Source organism: Tenrec ecaudatus, chromosome 8, assembly GCF_050624435.1.
Source record: "Tenrec ecaudatus isolate mTenEca1 chromosome 8, mTenEca1.hap1, whole genome shotgun sequence".
In the NCBI taxonomy this organism is placed as follows: Eukaryota; Metazoa; Chordata; class Mammalia; order Afrosoricida; family Tenrecidae; genus Tenrec; species Tenrec ecaudatus.
In genome coordinates, this window is record NC_134537.1 from 31,753,343 (window position 1) to 31,759,583 (window position 6,241).

Sequence of the window (6,241 nt, forward strand, 5' to 3'; positions counted from 1 at the left end):
TCTAACTAATGTAAAACTTTTTTTTAAAGTTTTTGTCTTTAGCTGTTTATCACTGACTGAATTTGAATGTCATTCTTGAAACAGAACAACTTTCCATTCTGCGTGCTTTTTGGCTCTGTCCTTCAACCTGGCCACGAGAGCATCCCCTGGGTGATCTTTTCTCTTTCTTGGGCGGAAGTCCTCAGCACTCACTTGGATTCCCTCACACCTTGCAAAGCCAGATGACTTCGAGGTGCTACTAGTCCCAGTTAGGTGGGGTTGAATGGACCAGAGTGAGCCTAGAATAACTGTTAGGTCTCTCGGGGAGAGATGTACCTCGGTCCTTGGCTCCACATGAGAAAGAATTCACGGGGAAGCCTGGTTTGTGATCCCAGTGAGTTTATAGAGAATAGTAGCAGCTTCAGGGTCTATAGTAAATGGAACACAAGCCAGACAGAGTCCACGGCACAGTTGCGGGACTGCGGCCTGGTGGCTCTGGACTGACATTTGGCTGTGCTACATCTTGTAGCAGGCACTGGGAAAGAGAGCCCAGAGGAAAACCTCTGGCCTTTTCCAGGGCCCCATTGGGAGGTGTGGTCGACAATACTGGTCAACCCCATTGGCTGAATAAATTCAGGTGACTTAGATGGGCCAATCAGGTGTAACATCCACCTAGGTGTACCACCCCTTCCTGGCCAGAAGCCCGAACCCCTGATATTGCGTAATGGATGCCCAGTCCCTGTGCTAGCTACCTAACATAACCTGTGACACCTTCTTGTTTCCACTTATTTTGTCTAATTGTCTATCTCGCTGAACACAATTTTAGGAGTTTTATGTGTATTTTCTGATGAACACTTCCATGTGCAAGATGAGATGTTAGCAGTTCTATCTTGCAGACCCACCATGATTTGTCTGTCATATTGTTTTATTGTGGTGGCTTGCATGTGCTGTGCATGTGACTTCATCTGGAAGCTATGTCACTGACAGCTCAAATCCCAGCAAGGTCACCCAAAGTGAATAGGTTTTAGCAGAGTTTCCAGATTAAGAACATATTCCTAAGAAGGGACATGCTGTCCACTACAGAGGAAGGAGCCACTGAAAACCTTAGGAGACAGCAATGGAACAGTACCAGACACTGACAACATCATGAAGGAGCTCCCCAGACTGGAAGGCACTTGAAGTCGGACCGAGGAAGAGCTGCGTTCTTAGAGTAGGGTCCACCATCATGGGTGGGTGCAGGGGTGCTCTGGGGAACTTCATTTGCTGATAAGAGCAAGGGAAACAGAGAAGGACCTTTGATGAGATGGGCTGACAAAGTGACCACAGCAATAACAGAAACGTGGATGAAGGGAGATACTGGATGGTGTAAGATATGAAAAAATATATATGCATATATATATATATAATGCTTATATAATTTATTCATATATGTAATTTGTCCAGGGCTCACAAGGGTGGGAGTGTGGGGGAGAGAAGGAAAAGGGGAACTGATTATAAGAACTCAAGTAGAAAGGTAATATTTAGAAAACGATGATGGCAACATATGTACAAGTTTGCTTATTATAATTGAATTATGAATTATTATAATATCTTAAGAGTCCCCAATAAAATGATTTTTTAAAAGATGGTACATTAATCTAGGTAGACTAGAGAAACAAAATTAAGAAACACACATATTTTGTAAGAGAGAGTTCTAAATAAGGGGTAATTGTACATTAAGCAACCCAACCCAGTCCAGTCCAAGACCATAAGTCTGACATTAGACCATATGTCCAACATCAATCTACAAAGTCCTCCTCAAACTCACAGAACCCATGCAATGATGTTGAATGTAGGAGGAAAGCCAAATCAGTGAGCGTGTAAGCATCTCAGCACCGGCCGCGGTCTCCACGCAACTTCTCCTGCAGCCAGGGCTACATCAGGGTAGGTCCATGTGACTTCTCCTCAGGGATGTCTCACAGAGAGTGAGCCTTGCCAGCTGACGCAGAGAACTAGATAAGGCAACCACAATTGATCCGACCATCAGAAAGCAAGAGCCCAGACAGGTGAGACTCTCTGAACCATTTAGCTCTCTGCCCTTCAATTAATCCCACGTGTTCATCGGCCAGGTTGGCACAATAAACCTTCACTCCAACAGATGGAAAATAAAAAAGCAAAACAAAAACAGTGGGCTCAAACATAACAATTGTGACAATAGTTCAGGTCCTGGGGGTTTTGTTCAGTTGTACAAAGGGTCACTGAATTGGAACGGCATCTAACAACAGCATTTTTCAGGTTCCACTTTCTGGTTTTGTTCTCCCCTGTCGAATTCCTGTTTCCTGTCCAGTGGCTTCAGGATAGCTCTGTTCCTTTCATCACTAGACATGTTTTTGAGGAAAGCCTCTGATATTTGTTCCTTTCTCTGAAAACAAAGTTTTGGGAGAAGACAAGGCTATTTTTCAGTTTAATCTCTTATAGAGAGGCTACCTCTGAGACTGGTGTTGCTTGGCATGTCTCTATGCCTGATTCTGCTGAACTGCACAAAGTGGGAAGAGCTCTGGGGTCCATTGAAATGAACATATACGGCATAGTTCCATCCCTTGAAAGTTTTGCCACCTACTTGCAGATGCCAAACGTACGCAGTGGCTTAAAAACGGGTTCATAGAACATCCTGGTGCGTGGAAAGCAGGTGATAACTGGCATTTCTAAATTGCCATTCATATTAAACTTCAAAAACATATGAGTTTAGTCTGGCTTAGGAAAAGGATTTTAAATCTTCTCTTTTCAGGAAATGTTTCTATTAGAACTAACTTGAAAACTCCTTGGAATTTTTTATTTTCACCATGAGTGTTTTTTTAACTTCATGAGCTTACAATAATATATAGTATAAACACATTGTTAAATTAATATAAAATGAATAATTTAATGTTCTCTATTTCATGCTAATAATAATAACATCATAACCAAAACCTTCTCTCTCATACCAAGCATCTCATGGCGGCATCAAAAGGAAGACTAGAAAGGTAAGGCACGTCAACAGGCCACTTTAAGACGGCAGGACAAGTAGGCAGCTAGCTGTTAGTGAGGCATAATCTACAAGAAAGGCAGCAGCAGCACCTAATTTAGGAGAGGAACTTGATCCGGGAACCCTCATAGCTGTTATATCACTGGAGACACAAAGGGCAGTGGGGTGATCAGATAAAGGGAATGAGAAAGGACATGGTAAATTCATGAGGATTCATGGAAGAATATGGGGCACAGGTCTGAGTGCCTGGTGGCATGGAAGAGATAGGAGACTGAAACCAAGAGGAGGCAGGAGATTTAGTGAGACGGGAGATTCTGCTGTAAGTAAGGATTCAGATCATGAAGGGTCTTGCTGCCCAGGCTCCAGAGTTTAGACTTTATTCAGAATGCCATGGGGATCTCTGAAGGTCAAGGGGCTAATGAGTGGATCTGATTTGCATTTTAGGAATATTAGTCTTTCTGCTGCGTAATTGCCAGAGGGGAAAAGGGAGAAAGGGAGACCAATTAGAAGACCTTTACATTGATTCTCAAGAGATGATTAAGCTGGTAGCAATAAGAATAGAACAAAGTTGAATTCAATAAATATTTAGGAATTAAAAGCTTCAAGGTCTGTCGCCTATTTGATTGAGATGAGACAATAAGAGAGAATTAGGAAAGTTTCTGACCTGGGAAACTGGAGTAACAGCGAGTCGGATCATAAGGAGGAGCAGCTTTTTATAGGGGCCATAAAAAGATGATATGTTCATTTTAGGATATCATGAGTTAGAACAGTGGTTCTCAACCTGTGGGTCGTGACCCCTTTGGAGGTCAAATGACCCTTTCACAGGGGTCGCCTAAAACCACTGGAAAACACATGCTATACCATGCTTCAAGACAAAATTTCATTTATTTGTAATTATTTCACAATATATAATTACATATTGTTATTGTGATTAATCTCTGTGCTTTAACTATGTTCAATTTGTAACAATGAAAATACATCCTGCATATCAGATATTTATATTACAATTCACAACAGTAGCAAAATTACAGTGATGAAGTAGCAACAAAATGATTTTATGGTTGGGGTTGCCAGAATGTGAGGAACTGTATTGAAGGGTTGCGGCTTTAGGAAGGTTGAGGACCACTGAGTCAGAAGGACCGCTGGGTTCTGTGGAGTAACACATCTATGTGTCAGCTCTCTCTAAGGAAGAGTTGGAGTTTGGGAGAGAAGTCTGACTGGAAATGTAGATTTGGGGATCGTGGATTTATAAATCATGATTAAATAATGGGGATGCAAGGGATCTGTAAGAGAAAATACAAAGTACAAAAAAGACATGGGAGTTTTGAGACACACAGGCATGTTCTTATCAGGAAACTGCATGCATCAAACAAGAAAGTAGAAAAGAAACAGCATTGGCAGTTTTGAGGAACAAAATAAATGAGACTTTCAAGGAGGAGGATGTCGTCCATTAAAGTGTCAAAAAAGTAAAATTATGTACTGGCTTTAGTAAGAGGACTTTACTGAGAATACAAAGATAGGTTGAGATGAAGGTGCAGAGTGAAAAGGGTTAAATTTTGCACACGCTACAGTGAAGGAGAGACAGCAAGGTCCTCCTTTTTGAGGAGATTTTTGGTCACAACCAAGAGAGCTAGTAATCTTTGTGCTCTGTATAGTCAAAGGGAAGAAATACACTTTTTTTTTTTGCTCATGGCAGGCCTTGAGGGATGTGAAGAGAGTGAGTCATGAGCTGCATGGTTTTGTCTTGCTTGGATCCACAATCAATGCTCATGGAAGCATCAGTTGAAAGATCAAATGACACACTGTGTTGGGTAAATCTGCTGCACACGACAGGAAGAGCAAGGATGTCACTTTAAGGACTAAGATTTGCCTGACAGGAATCATGGTATTTTTAATTGCCTCATATGCATGGGGAAGTCGGACACTGAATAAGGAAGATCAACGTAGAGTCGATGTATTTGAATTATGGAGCTGGCAAAGATTATTGAATGTATCATGTACTGCCAAAAGAGCAAACAGTTCTGTCTTGGAAGAACAGCCAGAATGTTCCCTGGGAGGGAGACCATGTTAACAGAAGTGACCGCTCCCTAGACATCATGCTTGGTAAACTATGTTGTTATGATTAATGTTAAGTGCCATTGAGTTGGCTCCTAGCCACAGCGACCCACAGCACAACAGAACGAAGCACTGCATGGTCCTGTGCCTTCCTAGCAATGGTTCTCATGCCTGAGCCCGTGGACGCAGCCACTGTGTCAATCCATCTCATTGAAAGCTTTCCTCTTTTTCGCCAACCCTCCAATTTACCAAACATGATGTTCTTCTCCAGGGACTGGTCTCGCCTGACAACATGTCCAAAGTATGTTAAATGAAGTCTTGCCATTCTTGCCTAAGGAGCACCCTGGCCTTCTTCCATTATAGATCTATTTATCCTAATAGCAGGCCATGGCACTTTCAATATTCTTCTCCAGCACCACAGTTCAAAGGCATCTATTCTTCCTTATCCACTGTCCAACTTTCAAGTGCATATGAGGTGCTGCAGAATACCAAGGCTTAGGTCAGACACACTTTAGTCCTCAAGAAACATTCTTGCTCATTAATACGCTAAAGATGTCTTATGCAGCAGATTTATCTAATGTAGCAGCACATCTTTTGATTTCTTGACTGCTGCTCCCATGAGCATTGATTGTGGATCCAAGTAAGACAAAATTCTTGACAACTTCAAACTTTTCTCAATGTTACTTATTGGTCCAGGAAAAGATGTGGTGGGAGATACAGGGGTTTACCCTGAATGAAGTAAACCGACCCAGAGACGGTCTTGGAGCTCTCCAGCATGACAATTGTGAAGAAGGCTCAGGGCCTTATGTCGTGCGTAAGGATACACAGAGTTGCTATGAGTTGGAAATGACTCAATGTCCCTTAACAACAACAACAACAAGAAACAACAACAAAAACATATTTTCTCAGTTCTCAAATTGGATGTCTCTAGCGCTCTAACTGCTCCACAGACGATGCAGTTAGCGATCTCCCAGCATTTAAAACGACCCTTGTAGGAAAGAGGACGATCATCTTCCAGACCACAGGACGAAACTACCAGTTGGATCGTGGCCATGGAAGAGGGAGAAGTTGAAAAGTGTCCATTGATACCAAAAAGTATCTGTTCACTACTTTAAGTACTGAACCAGGTGTTCAATACATGCCACCTATCCCTGACCAAGGAGAGTGGTGGTTTAAATGGGCATGCTGTCCTTATGGCAGGTT